The sequence below is a fragment of the Callionymus lyra genome, chromosome 19 (genome assembly GCF_982586985.1).
Source record: "Callionymus lyra chromosome 19, fCalLyr1.hap1.1, whole genome shotgun sequence".
Lineage (NCBI taxonomy): Eukaryota > Metazoa > Chordata > Actinopteri > Syngnathiformes > Callionymidae > Callionymus > Callionymus lyra.
This window is the reverse complement of record NC_141836.1, coordinates 7,086,959-7,104,560: the sequence shown is the minus strand read 5'-3', so window position 1 is coordinate 7,104,560 and position 17,602 is coordinate 7,086,959. Positions and strand designations below refer to the sequence as shown.

General features: G+C 40.6%; 1 protein-coding gene across 1 annotated transcript in view; it reads right to left on the bottom strand.

The window, feature by feature from the left end:
• csad (cysteine sulfinic acid decarboxylase) overlaps window positions 1-14,733 on the bottom strand; it is a 44,136-nt gene extending 29,403 nt beyond the window's left edge. Inside the window, exons 1-2 of the mRNA XM_087781019.1 lie at window positions 14,645-14,733; window positions 10,152-10,239 (exon numbers count right to left, since the gene is read on the bottom strand). The gene's annotated coding sequence lies outside the window, so the exon portion shown is untranslated. The remainder of the gene's footprint in view (window positions 1-10,151; window positions 10,240-14,644) is intronic.
• Between the last annotated feature and the right edge of the window lie 2,869 nt (window positions 14,734-17,602).

Here is a 17,602-nt window from a genome sequence, read left to right as displayed (position 1 = left end):
ACTTTCGTCCATGTTTTGTGCTGAAGTTATGTTCGAGTGTTCGACCAATCGGACGATCGAATCGATCCGTTGTGTGTGACTGTACAGACGCACGGACATCGTGGGGACGCACCTCTGGATGGCAGGTAAACATTGACAGCACACACCCTTCCTCCCCCCCCTCCCTCGTCTCATCTGTCAAGTTTAGTGTGTCGGACCTCCAGCTGGACACATCAATCTCTCTGACAGGCGCTCGTCAGCCGCTCCCGCCGTGGAGAGTTCTAGAGATTAGAAGAGTCCGAGTGTGAGCTGCACTCGTCTGCCGCTGCTACAAAGACACTCTCAGTTTAACTTATGTCTCCCTGACAGCGCTTTATTTACGACCATGTTGCCGTCGGCGACCACCCCCCCCCCTCCGGGCCCGGGCCGTCAGTAACGGGTCAGCGGCGTGGGCGGCGTTTCTCGGACCCTGGGCCGCCATCGCCCGGCGAGGCCCTGAGCTGGTATGTGCAGGCGAGCGAGGCAGACGAGATAATTGCAGAGTCGTCCACAGACGTGTCGCTGCCTTCGGCTCTTTACACGCGGGTGGCTGATCGGCCCGCGGGCGGCCGGCGCTGATTTACGAGCCCGTCTTTGTTGCTTAAGATCCACAACAACTCCACACACCCTGAGACGTCGTATTTCACGTGTCGCTCGGGCTCGTCGCAGCGAAACCATGAAAGAACGTTCCACAAACACTAGTCAAGGTTGAGGAGGAACTTTCTCTGCGACCGCAGTGACTCGAGACGTCTTCATCTTCATCACCATCAATCACACTCGGATCTCCATCACTCTTCTTTTCAGTCAACGACGTCAGTCATCGCAAGTTAATGCCAAAGCTAGTATATCTGTCACGACGATATTATTTTTTTTATTTTTTGTTTAATACGAACTGTTAACGGTCAAAAATTATTCAGGTTAAAACTTGAACAAGCCATTAAACGTGTTTAATGAACAACATTCTAATTGTTTTAAAACCTTTAATTGAAAACAAACAACAAAAAAATGCAATATTTTGACAAAGTTGACCAAAGAAATATACGTAATCAAAACTGTTATGATCATCGCCGAGTAAGTGCTAGTGGCTAGCCTAAGAACCATTTAGCCAGTTAGCAGAACTAAAAAAAAAACAAAACATCATAACCAACAGCTGTGATTGTGTTAGCATATCAAACACTTAGCTTATTAGCATTACGTAGATAATTTCATGTGGTAATCTTAACAAAATAAATCAGAACCTTTAGAATCAACTCTAACAGCTGTTAGCTTTGTACGTGCTAGTTTAACAACCATTGACCCTATTAGGATTAATGAGGAAATTTTTTTCGTGTAGCAACATAAAGTAAATAAATCTACGTAACCAGGACTTCAACAATCATCTCCAACAGCCGTAAGCTTTTCGAGCTAGCATTACAACCATTTAGCCTGTTAGCATAAAGATGGCTTATTTCATGTAGCAGCATAATAAAATTAAAAAAACTTAATCTGAACTTTCACAATAATCTCTAACAGCTGTTAGCTATGTATGTGCTAGCATTAAAAAAACTTTATCCGGAAAGCTTTTTTTTGTTGCATAAACACAGTTGAATTCATTTAGGAACATAAATTAAGAAATAAAACTTTCACGATCATCTCCAAAAAGTGTTAGCTCTGTTTGTGCTAGCATTACAACCCATTAGCCTGTTAGCATAAACATGGCATCATAAAATGAAAACGTAATCAGAAAATTCACGATCATCTCCACTGGATGTTAGCTCTGTATGTGCTAGCATAACATCAATTTAGCCCTTTTAGCTTGTTATCGTAAAAAAGGCTAATTTCATGTAGTAACATAAACCAAATAACTAAATGTAATCAGAAACTTCACAATCATCTGCAACAGATGTTAACGGTGTACGTGCTAGCAGAAGTGTGACGGTCTGTGCTAGCATAACAAGCCTGTTAGCTTGTTATCGTAAAAAAGGCTAATTTCATGTAGCAACATAAACCAAATGACTAAATGTTACCAGAAACTTCACAACCATCTCCAACAGATGTTAGCTGTGTACGTGCTAGCAGAAGTGCGTCTGTCTGTGCTAGCATAACAAGCCTGTTAGCTTGTTATCGTAAACATGGATAATTTCATGTAGCAACATAAACGGAAAACGTAATGAGAACTTTCCAGATCATCAACAGCTGCAACACAGAAGAGAAACTAGTGTCGAACAAACATTCTGCGGTCGAGTCTAAACAAACATTCCAGTCTAAAATAACAAACTATGCGGAGGAGAACTCAACAGCTAACCGGGTCGTGTCAGGTTCTGCATCTTGACTTGATCAGCGGTCATCATTCCTTCTAACGAGGATTGTAGCTGCAGTTTAATATGCAAACGACTTCCAGACTCTGACATTTGAGCGAGTGGAACAATCCGGGCCCGCTCGCTCCAGCTCAACACATTCCCGGCGCCGGCCAGCGGGCGCCGCTGCCAGCTCCATAAATGCCCAGATGTCTGACGGGAGGAGAACCAGGGAGGAGGGACGCGATAAACACGGCAGGCTCGAACCAGTCCAGTGACGGCTTGATTGACGGCTCGTCACGGGTGATTTAGACGGCGAGAGCCGCGACTCAGAAGTTTGAAGCATCGCGTTCATACTTCACTGACACCCGGTGGCGATTTATGACGGAGCGACAATCAAAAGCAAACATTCGTACAAATTAGTCGTCGACTTCTGGGAACTAAAAATCTTCGGTTGGACCTGAAAACTGAAGCGTCCTGAGGGGGTCACTAGAGAGCAGAGTTCTGCAACCTCTGCAGTGAAAAATATACTGTAGCCATTAGCACAGCTTGTGCACGAACACGTCCATCTTGTGTTCAGTGTTGTTGTGGAGTTTCCATCAAAAGTTAAGATACAAATGAAACGGTGCCTGAAGAACATTAGTGCGAGACCGTCGGCGAACAATACCGTCAGTGACTCACTGGTGACCCCTAGATGTCAGGCAGTATAACAGCACGCAGAGTTGGTGAAGTCTGCCATTTTGAACAGTATGTTAACGTTTATTTATCATGGCTGTGTTAACAAAACTTCATACACCGGTTGTTTCAACGTGTTAACGCTTAAATCTGTGATTAATTAAGATTAATCACGTCTGTGAATAAGTTGATAGTTAATAAAAGCGTATGACTGTTATTAACTCGCTTTACTTTATCATTGATTTAATAAAATCCGAGAGGTTTATTTGACAGGTGATTAATCAGATTTACTTTTTCGATCAAGTATATAAAAGCTCATACCTGTGATTAATCTGATTAATATTTTAATCGTGTTAACAGAATCTCATATCTGTGATTAACTTGATTAATATTTTAATAGTGTTAATAAAAGCTCACATCTGTGATTAACTCGATTAAAATATTAATCGTGTTAATAAAAGCTCACATCTGTGATTAACTGAATTAATATTTTAATCGTGTTAATAGAAGCTCAAACCAGTGATAAACTCGATTAATATTTAAATCATGTTAATAGAATCTCATACCTGTAATTAACTCGATTAATATTTTAAATGTGGTAAGAGAAGCTCATATCCATAATTAACTCGATTAATATTTAAATCATGTTAATAGAATCTCATACCTGTAATTAACTCGATTCATATTTTAAATGTGTTAAGAGAAGCTCATATCCATAATTAACTCGATTAATATTTTAATATATTTTTAATGGAAGCTCATACCTGTGATTAACTCGATTAATATTTGAAATAAGTTGATTTGATTAATATTTTAATTGTGTTAATAGACGCTCATACCTGTGATTAACCTGATTTATTATTTAATCATGTTAAAGCGATTCTAAGCGATTTGAAGTCAAGTGACGCCAGTGGACTTAAGTGGTAGTGTTGAGCCCGACGGGAGACTACATTTCCCATGAGCACTCGCTAAACGTCGCAAAAGTTGCCATGTCCGGTTTACAGCAGTTGCACAAATTTTCTGTTTCCAGACTTCCATTGTCTGAATGAAGGATGGATATTGATGAGGTAATGAATCAGATTGTGGATAATGAAATATGATATGATAGCTTTATAAATAACATAACTAACTTTGTTTTTGTACCGTAATTACCCCCCCCATCCCACCACAACCAGTGCGATATGTAGCATGTTCACACCATCAAGAACTTTTACAGTGAAAATAAAAATCACACAAAACACCTCATGTCGTATACGAGTCATTTATCTTGTTTTAAGTTGATGTGTTCTGTTATTTTAGTACAAAAATAATAAGGTACCCAAACTACCCAGAACTGGTTTTATAGCAGATCATACATTAACTCAATTAATATAATTATTTTTTCAATCTCATGAATACGATTAACTCGATTATTATTCTAGTCACGCCAATAGAAGCTCATACATGTGATAAACTGGATTTTTTTTTTTAATTAACTCAGTAAAAGCTCATGACTGTGAGTAACTGGCTCCTTTTTTCGGTCAAGTGTATAAAATTTCATGAATGTGATTTAGTCGATTAATATTTTAATCGATTCAGTAAAAGCTCATGCGAGTGATTAACCGTTAGATTTAATAAAAGCTCATGACTGTGATTAACTTTGACTCGACTGACAGCACTTCAAGCACTTTCAATCATTTTTAAAAAACGTTCCGCAAGAGAGAACGTTCAGGACTTTCATGCGATTTGTTTGATTTTCGACTTTTGAATCCTCAACTGTGCGACTAGTTCGGTCTGTCGGTCACGTGAGCTGCTGGTCCAGAGCCAGTCCAGGACCGAGCGAGTCTCTCGGTCCTGGGAGACTCGTAACAGTTTCCACAGCAGGGCAGAACGATGACTTCAGCAGTTTAAACGCTCGTGACGTCTAGGTTTGTGGTTTTAGAAGAAAGTGGAAACGGACTCAAGGAGGAAGTTTCTTTCATGTTTGACGGACAGACGCTGCAGGTCCGTTTCCTCTCCTTGTTTCCATTCGCTCAGGAGGGTCCCGGACCTCCACCCTCACGGCCCGAGTCTATCCAATAAAAGCACCGACGCTCCACCTTCCTCTGCGGCAGAATTAAAAAACATTTACGACAAAAGCGGAGACGCGGCAACTGGTCTTAATGGTTGGCAGACTCCAGATGTGGGTGTGGACCCGCTCGCGTCACGTGACCTGCATCATGAGGAAGAGGAGCATTTCAAACTCCATCACAAACTCCCAACAAAAGTTGGAGGCGGAATTCAGTGAATCTCGTTCCTACATTTACGGCCGCGAGTTCCCGGAATAAAAAAGCTGACAGTCGACTGTTAAACCAGATTAAAAAACAGTTATAGACTGTAAAAGCTGCAGTAAAGACGCACTTCTGCATGTGAGTTATGACCTGATGAAAAAAGATACGGCTCGTGAACCGTCTATAAATACTGCTAATACGAGCAGAAAACTCTGTCTTATAGTTTTGGTCGCGGCTAATTTTCAAACAAGGAACTTCGATTCTATGTCGGAGGCGACAGGTAGTCGTCGTGGTGACGCGTCCGGGGAACCCAAGGGATTCATTTTCACCATCTTCCACAATTTCACGACCCGTTTGTTTTCCACAAAGAGGCGCCTTGTCGCTCTTTACATAAGTTTCCCGCCAAAAACTTCACAAGTCAAGTTTGTGACTGAAGAAATGTGTTAAATACTCGTAAAACAATACTATATTTGTTCAATAATGATACAATAATAATAATACACTTGAATTGTTCATCATGGTAAAACTACATCAAAAGAGAAAAACTCCCAAACTAAATCAATGTTGCGGTTTCATCTGGATCCACGAACATATTGAAGGATTCAACACTTTCTTCACACTTTCTTGTGTGAGCGACTTCAGGAGTGCAACAGTAGTTGGCGCTGTGTTCACAGGTGACTGAACGTCGTCACCTTCGCTGTTGTGTTTGCAGTCGCAGGAGCCAGAACCAGTAAAGACCGGCTCGTCGTAGATGATGCCAACAAAAGTGCGGCTGTGATTGCAGCTTTATGAGCCTCTGACATGTTCACGAGGCGGCTGATGCATCACCGAGTGCAGCCGCCGCTGACGACGGACGCCGGGTTCTGTGGACACGGACAGAACCGGACGCATGACCGGAGCTGAGGGAGAGGGTTGAAGTTTCCGCCTCAACTTTGAGGAGAAGAGGATCAGCGACTCCAAGTCTGCAGCCAAGATAATGTCAGCGAAACAGTAGACAGAAGCACACACAAGTGTGTCAGTGAAACACCAGAGACCCACACACACAAGTGTGTCAGTGAAACTGCAGACACACACTAGTGTGTCAGTGACACAGCAGAGACCCACACACACAACTTTGTCAGTGAAACTGCAGAGACCCACACACACAAGTGTGTCAGTGAAACACCAGAGACCCACACACACAAGTGTGTCAGTGAAACTGCAGAGACCCACACACACAAGTGTGTCAGTGAAACACCAAAGACCCACACACAAAAGTGTGTCAGTGAAACTGCAGAGACCCACACACACAAGTGTGTCAGTGACACAGCAGAGACCCACACACACAAGTGGGTCAGTGAAACTGCAGAGACACACGCACACAAGTGTGTCAGTGAAACACCAGAGACCCACACGGATGTGTCAGCGAAACAGTAGACACGCACACACACAGGTGTGTCAGTGAAACACCAGAGACCCACACAAGTGTGTCAGTGAAACACCAGAGACCCACACTAGTGTGTCAGTGAAACACCAGAGATCCACACTAGTGTGTCAGAGAAACACCAGAGATCCACACTAGTGTGTCAGAGAAACACCAGAGTCACACACAAGTGTGTCATTGAAACAGCAGTGACACACAAACAAGTGTGTCAGTAAAACACCAGAGACCCAAACAAGTGGGTCAGTGAAACAGCAGAGACACACACACAAGTGTGTCAGTGAAACAGCAGAAACACAAACAAGTGTGTCAGTGAAACACTAGAGACAAACACGGTTGTGTCAATGAAACAGCAGAGACCCACACACACAAGTGTGTCAGTGAAACAGCAGAGACACACACACACACACACATTGAAGAAGCAGGGAAACACAAAAGTATGTCTGTAAAGAAGCAGACTCGCAAGTTTGTTAGTGAAGAAGCAGAACACACATACACTGTATACATGAGTGTGCAAGTGAAGCCGCGCACACACACACACACACACACGAGTGTGTAAGTGAAGCAGGAGACACACACGGAGACACGCGAGTGTGTTGCTGACGTGAGTTACGACAGTGGGTCTCTAATAAAAGTAGTGAGTGTTGGAGTCAGAAGCTTTTAGCTGATGAGGATCAGCTGAAGTTCTTCGGACCTTCTTGTTCCCTGAAGTTCTGCTGGACGTTCGGAGAAGAGAACGAGGATCAAGAAGCTTCAGGTGATTGTTGGAGTCACCATCACACCTTAGTGAGAACACAATGTGTCGACACAAGATGACAGAATTGGACCCAGTCATTTTGTGTTGCACTTTATTTTCAACGTCCTGAAATTCAACCTGACGGCGTCATGTGACCTTTGAGCGGGACCAGACGACTTGAGTTGACATGTTTGTAGGAGTCACGTGATCACATGATGTCGGCCTGAAACCTGCCTCGGCCGAGTTCCGGCTTTACTGCACCATCTTTACGAGTGCACTCGGACCATGTGACCTACTTTTATGAAAGACTTCCTGTGTAAACAAAGATGGAGTCCGGCCCCTGCTGAGTGATGTCACACAGTACAGTCGCCATGGTGACACACCCAAATTTGAACATGACCTGCTGTTGTTGTTTGTTCATCACATGCGAGAATGAAATAAAGAATCCTGTGTCACTTTGTTGACCAACAACCACATCTACACAATCATCTTCATTTAAATCACTATCATCATCACTATGAGCATAAGAACCAACACTTTCACCAACGCTATTTCCAGTACTATCATCTTTACTGTCATTTTCACTAATACTATCATCACCACCCACACAAACATCACCACCAACACAATCATCACCACCAACACAATCATCATCACCATCACCACCATCATCATTACTATCATCACCACCCACACAATCATGATCACTATCACCTCACGATTATCATCATCAACATCACAAACACTATCATCAACACCATCATCACTATCGTCATCACCATTATTATCATCACCACACTATAATCATCATCAACAAAACTGCCATCATCACTATCATCATCATCACCAACACAACTGTATTATAAGCACTATCATCTTTAATATAATTTGCACAAACACTATCATATTTACTATTATTTCCACCAACACAATCATCACCACCAACACTATCTTCATCACCAACACTACCACCATCACTATCATCATCACTATCACAATCACCAACACTATCACCATCACCATTGTCAGCATCATCCTCAACGCTATCATCATTAGCATCACCAACACTATCAGCGTCACTATCATTATCCCTATTATCATCATCATCCTCAACGCTATCATCATTAGCATCACCAACACTATCAGCGTCACTATCATTATCCCTATTATCATCATCATCGTCAACGATATCATCATTAGCATCACCAACACTATCAGCATCACTATCATTATCCCCATTGTCATCATCATCGTCAACGCTATCATCATTAGCATCACCAACACTATCATCATCACTATCATTATCCCCATTATCATCATCATCGTCAACGCTATCATCATTAGCATCACCAACACTATCAGCATCACTATCATTATCCCTATTATCATCATCATCGTCAACGCTATCATCATTAGCATCACCAACACTATCAGCATCACTATCAGTATCCCTATTATCATCATCATCGTCAACGCTATCATCATTAGCATCACCAACACTATCAGCATCACTATCATTATCCCTGTTATCATCATGATCGTCAACGCTATCATCATTAGCATCACCAACACTATCAGCATCACTATCATTATCCCTATTATCATCATCATCGTCAACGCTATCATCATTAGCATCACCAACACTATCAGCATCACTATCATTATCCCTATTATCATTAGCATCACCAACACTATCAGCATCACTATCATTATCCCTATTATCATTAGCATCACCAACACTATCATCATCACCAACACTATCATCATCACTATCATTATCACCATTATCATCATCATCGTCAACACTATCATCCTCCCCAACACTATCGGCATCACTATTATCATCATCACCAACACTATCATCATAGAAGAACCAGAGTTTGTTGACGTCTTCTCATCATCACATCCTTCTCATCATCATGATCCACTTCAGAGCGTCAATCTCCGGCTATGATTAAAGATGCAGCTCGTAAACGTTTGTTCTCTGGTTCTATCGATGGTGCAGTCAACGCCTCCTCACGACCTGCTGCTGAATCCACTTCGTCCTCTGAAGTCAGACTCCTCCGAGTACTCCTCAGACAGCTGCTGTATTTGACCACAGGGCTGGAGATGCTAGCAGGTAGCATGCTAACAGTGGCGGTGCGACAAGAAGTCTGAAGCTCTTTGAGATGCATTGATGTTAAGGTGCATAATAATAATTTATCGTTATTATTATTATTAAGGGAAGAGACGGAACCAGCCTGGAGCCACACATGGGCCCGTTCAGTTGAAACTAAGACGGATGAAGGAATGACTCACACTCAGAATTAACTTTTAATCTTCTGTGAGAATTTCCTCTCACATGAAGCGCCCGGCTAGCTTGGACATTCAGCGGTTCAGATGAGGATAATGTGAAGTTAATCTTCTCCTCAGCATTACTACATTTTTTTCCCCTCACTTTTTAATCTCATATCATTAAAATATAGTTTTTTTGGAACGCAGTATAAGTATATAAGTAAGTAATTGTTATTTGTATAGCGCTTTTCCAGACCAGGGTCACAAAGCGCTCAATCAAAACAATCAAAACAATATTCAATAAAGTATATACTTTAAAGGGCAAATTAAAACTGATAAGGAGTTCCAGAAAATCAAGAAAAAGCCTGAACAAATACAAACGTCTTAAGATGTGACGTCAGAGCTCCATCTTAAGGATTGTTAATTCATCTATTAAAGTTATTACAGTCGTTTTTGTTGTATCCACACACGAGCCAACAGATCATCATCCGAGTCGCTCTTACCTGGATCAGGATCACTGCCGCCGATCTCCAGTCGTTCTTACGTGACGTCATATTGTTCACCAAGTGGAATAATTTCAGTGACGTCAGACTGCAAAATAATAATAATACAAAAGATATGTTAAATAGATAAAGCAGTAAATTAAAATATATTAAAGAAAATTACATTAACACGCGTACATTGCAAATACAAAAATGTGCGTTAGGGTGTGTGTCTGAGTCAGTGTGTGTGTGTGTGTTTTTGTCGAAGGATGAATCATGTCAGAAGCATGTCGACAATCTTCTAACATTCGAGGGAAGCAGTATTTTTTTCAGGTCCTAACTTGGCGTCTGACCGCGGGCTCGATCGTCGCATGAACGAACTATTATTTCAACTGTCGGAAGAAAAAAAACTATTGCGGAAATCTTATTGAATCAAACTTCAGTGAAAATCATGTGTTTATCAGTCAAAACACATTATTGAAGCGTCGCGTCAATTACGAGCACGTGATTGACGAACTTAGTCAGAAAATAAATCATCTTAAATATTGTTTGAAAATATAATTTCATAATAACTTGTTTCCGTTTAAAAAAATGTTATTTTTAAATTGCGTTTTTCTTTTTTTCTAACGAAACGCACCCTCTCTCTCTCTCTCTCTCTCTCTCTCTTTCAAACACACAGTGAGATACACACACACACCAGTAATTTAAATTCTTCTTCAATTTTTCCATCAAAACAACGACTGAGCTTGAGCAGAAACTAGTCTGGACCGGACCAGAAAGAAGGGTCTCCTTTGACGAGTGTTTTTCAAAAATGAAGCGGATGTGAAAGAAAAACAAAAAAAACACCGTCGCTGTTAATAAAAAACGGAGACATTTAAAGAAATAAAGATAAATGCCAAAAGGTTCTCAGTAGAGAATTATCATAGCGGCAGCAAAAATAAGCCACAAACGAAGTTTAAAACAAAACCTAGCGAGTTGACAAACAAACTTCAAGAAGATTAGAAGGAAAATTAAAAGATATTTCTGTATTATTTCTATCATCTATAATGTCGACGCTTACAATCTCCTGATACGTTGACACTGCAGTGGAATGTTTTCCATCACTCATTGGACATTGAACTTGAACTTCATGCAGCGGCGGCCTGCAGAAAAGCTTCGTTTGTCGTGACGTCACATTTCTAAAGAGCGGGCGATAAAAAAGGTCACGTGATGATTTTAGTAATGATTTAAATATAATGATTGCGGTCGGTGTGTGTTTATGCATCACACTACAAAATATGTTTTTTAATGACTGAGTGAGTCTCAGAACTATACTTGGTCCGGAAAAGCCGCTTACTATTTAAATCCAAGCACTCCCATACTATTGATAATCGACAAGTGACGTCAGTTTTATTATTAAACTCAACGAATTTTAAAACCTGCACCGGAAGAAGATAAGAAAAACTATAACTAGACGGATAACACCATTAGACACGAACGAATTCAAAACACACACCGATACTGCACTTTTTATTTTGGGGGGAAAAAATAATAATATCTCCCGTGATACCAAAATTGAATTATAACTATAATATTTATTTTTATTATTATTATAAACTAGTGTCGACAAACATAATACGTTTATTCCCCTTTATTTTATTTTTTATTTTTAACCATAGCGTCGCTTAGATGAGACAACTTATCTTTTACAAATAAAACATAAACAATAATAATAGTTTAAATAAACATCAATGGACACATTTAAAAGCAGACTTGAACATATCTCAGTTCTGACTCGACGCGTCATGATTGACGGCGCGTCTTTGTGTCTGGAGGTCTTGACCGGCTCTAACTTGAACTTGGACTTCCAAAGCCCAAAGTCCGGCTGCATGCAGGCCGGCAGAAGCCTCCGTGTGTACGCGGATAAAGTCCGTTACGCCGTGAACTAAATCAAATATTAACCGGTTTTAAAAAATTAAATAATGATAAAAATAACTATATCCATCGTTTCCTGCGACAATCTGCGTTTCTCCACTTCTGTTAAATCTGGATTTAAGACTGAAATGGTGCAACAACAATTGGTCCGAGTCTGACTAGTACTTTTCTCGCTTTCTGGCTGCATGGTTCCGACAGCCCCGGGGCCCGTCCGGACCTAATCTGAGCTAAATCACGGCGCTGGCGCTTGTGTTCGGGACGGTCAGTGATTCATGTGCGACTGTTGATGACGTGGATCAAGTCAGGGGTCGACGATCTGCACCTTAAAGTCGCTCCCGGTCTGCAGAACAATCCATCAGAATATCTGCAACCGAACCAGGTGTGAAGAGGAAGTGACGCCCGCGCAACACACACACACACACACACCTTCGCTCATCCTAATCCAGTCACTATTTAAATATTTCTATTTATTAAAGTGACCCACTGAATGAATAAACCACAGATCTAGGTTTGGATCTCTGGTTTCTCTCGCTCGTCACACACACACGCACACAAGTTATTTCTGAGAAAATGACACGCTTGAGTTCTGCTGGCGGGAAGTTCTTCTGGACCGTTTTGCCGAGACTTCTGCGATTCTGAGTCTGTTTTTAAGTTTCTGCAGGGATGGCGACACACGCACGTGCACACAGTTGTGTGTCACAACAGGAAGTTGTTGTTGTTTTCATGAGCCTCTAGTCCGAGTCTCTAACAGGTCTGCAGCGACAAATCTAGTGACGTCAGTTGTGCCGCTGATATTCTGGATGTATGAAAAATAAAAATAAAATAATGTTGCTGTCACTCAAAAGATAGCTGTCAATCACTCTCAAGTGAAGACAGGAGGAGTGACACTGTAGTCTCTGAAGTAGCATTGAACTAACAAATGTGGGTTAATTCTGAGCTGAGATCCTCTGACCTTCACATCAGCAGTGATGACACAACACACTGCTCCTGCTTCACGTGTGCGTCAGGACGACCAGCTATGCTAACAAAACGCCGCCGAACTTGTTTGCAGATCGTTGGTTCTACGACTTCCAGTCACGAATTAACGTAGATATTTGAAAAGTGTGTCGACGTTGTTACGCACTTTTGTGCTCCGGACTCTGCTGACGATTCAGTGTGTTGGTGTGGAGCATTTGTTGGCACGGTAACCACCGTACACACCAGGTTATAGAGCCTCGCGACCTTCAGAGGTCGTCGTCTGTGAGGGACCCTCATGTTCAAGGTCGTTCGAGGGAGGACGACAAAACTGACCGTGTTCTTTGACTCAAGTTGAAGAACATTGTTGTTTAGTGTCAAACATGTTGAAGTCCAGTAGTGTTGTTGTGTGTTTCAGCTCAATGTTGATAGTTGAGTTCGGTCCTCAATTACAGTGGAGCTGAAGACACACACACACACACCCCCCCCCACACACACACACACACACACACACACACACACACACACACACACACACACATGTACTTACACGAGGAAATATAAACCCACAGACACACACTCGAACAAGGACACAAACACACAGAGACATATACAGTAACACAAACACAGAACTATACAGTTATGCACATGCTCTAACACACAAAGATGCAAACGTAACGTGACTCACATACACAAATACAAATACACACTGACATCCATGCACAGGCAAACACACTCATATAGACGCACACACCCGAATCCGAACATGCGTGTTGCCAGTTTTGTACATGGTTTTACGAGCATTTTTTTGTTTAGATAATAGAATGAATAAAATAATTATAAACATAAATAAACAAAACAACTGACTATTTAATTTAAGTGAGCATATACAATTAGTAATTAGGTATAATTATGAATTCATACACAGACACACACAGATCCATACAAATACACACATAGAGAAACGCGATCACACAGAGATGCAGAAAGACACAGAAACGGTTTAGAAATGACACAAACACACGTACAAAAAGACACACAAACACAGATGCAGACAGACACACCAATTTAAACAGGCACAAAAAACAGACACACAGATACACAAATACAGGCACACTCAAACACATATACACACATTAAAACAGACACACAAAGACAGACTTATTATAAGAGACGCACACATAAACACACAGACACAGAGAGACACAAATACAGATACCATTCCAGCACGCACACCACACACACACACAGATAGACACAAACACACACAGTGTTGAGGATACGAGTGGAAACATCAGTGGTGTCTAAAGAATCATTCTCATGACAGAAGGAGCTACATGTAGGACTTTGTTTAACTCATCACATGACAGTTGTTTAGGTTTTCACATCAAAATGGAGTCATTAGGACAAATGAGTAAACAAAAAAACAAAAAATATATAAATATATATACATATACATAGATATATATATATATATATAAAGAGAGATATATATATTTATATATATATATATATATAAAGAAAAAACACAAAAAAGGTGAAGATACACATCTGAGGAGATGCTAACGGCTATCAGTTAGCATAGCGCTAGTCTAATGTTTGTTTGTCTTTCATCTCGTCAACATATACATTAATAAACAACTTACCTCACGGCACATCCGGCTCAAACAATCGCAACATCATTGACGGAAGTAAAAGGGTTTCAGTAGTTGTTGTAAAGGATGTTTGAATGAGAAAATAGTTGTTGTAAATTAAAAAAAAGAAAATGCACTGCAAGACTTCCGTTTACCTGGTGGCGCTGAGCAAAGGGGAACAAGTGCGATGACGTCACTATTAATCGACGAATAATTCCGGATCATTTAGAAAAGTTTAAATATCCACTGAAAGTCAGATTTAATTCCGATTATTTTTTTCAATAAAAAATGTGTTTGTATTTTTTTGTGACAAAACAACATGAGTTAAAAAACATCAAGCAGTTGCTCGAGTCATAAGGGGTTTGAACAAAACTTTATTTAAACGCGTCGCTCGGACAGATAAGTGTCGTCATTGATCAGTGTCTATACGTTTGATTGGCAGCAGATGCTAATTTGGATTTATGACTCGGACGAACTTGGAATCGAGATTAAAATCCAAAAACTCGCAAGAGATCCATATAATTTAGGTGAATAATCCAGAAAAATGAGTCTCTGACTGGACTCTTGACTGGAGGCTCTAGACTAGAACTTCGTCTCTGGAACATTCCAGAAGAAGGCGAGCGAGATTACAGCGTGTCTATGGGGTCATTTAATCTAAATTTGAGGTGAAACATTAAGAGGTCTGGGGTGTAAATGAAGTGGGCTTGAGGGCTCAGGTTTGGTCTCAGGCGCGCGGCCTCCAGGTTGTGGGTCTGGAGTGTGCAGCTGCTCAGACTTGTGCAGGTCTGCAGACTCTTGAGTGTGAAGTTCATTCTTGTCCGTCTAGACTCGGATTACGACCCTGTCTGTCTGCCTGTCTCTCTCCCTCTCTCTCTAACTTGACCTTGGACTTCCGTGCTGCTTCCGGCGAGTCGTGATGTTTGCAGACAAAAGAGAATCACTTCTTGCTGGACGGTGCCGAGGGGGGGTTCGGGGGGGTCCACTTCCTCTGACCAGCCTCGGACCGGACCTGTGTGTCTGCGCTCTGCTCGTCTGTGTGTGTGACTGTTGTAACACAAAGTCGCGAGTCTCCCGAAGCCTCTCTTGTTTTTCTTTTGGCACAGATTCTTCAACTTAAATTCCAGAAATGAGTAAACATTTACGCTTGAAAATAAATTTAAAAAAAAAACAGACGATGAACGGAAATGTTTTTGATTCAGTGGAACATTAATTTATAAAAACACAAACAAAAGTTCGACTGATTCTAAAACTAAATTAAAAATATTGTCTTTCTTTAAGCCGCACGTCTGACACTAAAACCATGAACTAAATAAATTAAATTACATTATTTTAATTTATTTAAAAGAAACGCTACAAAAAATACACACACGTATACAATATAATTATAAGTATTTACGTCACACGTGTACACACGCAAGCACGTATGTGCGCACACAAACACGCGGATCCAAGTGATAATTATTTAAATACACAAATCTTTAATAACTTTTACAACATATTAGCAGCGACGTAGAAAACGTAAATTATAATAATGATAAACAAAATACAACAACCTATAACGCTTCTACTACTAGTAGTTGTACTACTATTACTACTACTATCATTATTACTAAAACTAAAATAAAAACGATTATAAGAATAAGTAAATAGTAACATTCTGTGACTAGTTTTGAATGTAAATGTCGTCGAGTCTTCAGGTCCTCTTGGGTCGAGGTGTTCAGGTGGTAAACGCTGGATATGAAAACTCATATTTAAAGTTCCAGTTAAAGATTATGTTTAAAATATTAGAAATAATTATTAACGATCAGCAAAGTTGTTTTGTTCTTGTGAACTAGTAAAAAAAAAAAAGGCGTTCATACGACAGTTTGTGACACGTTTTGTTAAAAGATCACTGGACGAGCGGAATATTATGTGTACTTGAGATGAACAATAATATACAACTGACATTTTCTTTTATTCTATTTTTACATTTTCTATTTTTATTTTCCACGTCAAGTTCACGTCCAGGCGAGGCTCGTCTGCAGCAACAGCGTTTTGAAATTGTCGAGTCCGGAAAAACTGCAGACAAAACTCGCATGACATTTACAATTATAACTTCTACACAATAATTGTATATTGTAATATTAGTTATATGACTAAATTCAAAGTGTGTGTTTACAGATGTAGGGACGAGCTTTCGCGAGAAGGATGATGTTTTAAATAGTTTTAAATAAATTATAGTCAAAATCCACGATGGAAAAGAAAAAGTACAAAATGCATTAAAGGTTGTTTGTCTGGATGTATCAGCTTTCGTGGATATGTTGCGAATGTTTAAGGAAATTTGTAACGTGTCTCAACCGAAAATGTATAACGAAATAATTATATTTTTAAAAAGCAATATTATATTTCTTTACGGTGACGTCGTTTGATTTCGGCGTTTACGCATATTTAAATATTTAGATAGAACATGACGGGTTTAAAGTTAAGTTTAAAAAGTAACATTTTTGTCACTGATCAGCGTTTTTTTTTTTTTATGCTTAAAATAAAACGTCACATTATTAACAATATATCAATAATTGAGACTCAAACTTGTCAGTTTAAATCTTGTTCGTCAAGAAATAGGAAAATATCTGAATAATTATGCCTTAAAATATAAACTTATTTTCCCGCAAACAAACGTTGAATTATTGAAAAATGCGTTTTTTCTCTCCAACAGAACCGAGCTGATGGACCTGAGTGACAGTCGGCCAACTCCCCCTCCCCTCCCTCCCTTCCGCTCAGGCACCCCTTTAAGGGTCCAGATCCACAGGCAACGGACCAATCAGCGCTCGAGAACCGCAGCAGCGGACCCGGTGTCGCGGCTGAGGCGTGGGCTCTTTAAAGGGCGGTACCAGCCGAACTCGCAGGGCTCCATCTCGTGGGACTCGTTAGCAGGTCACGTGCCACGCTCTTAATGAAGTGGACATAGTGGGGCCCCGCAGCGCGCATGCG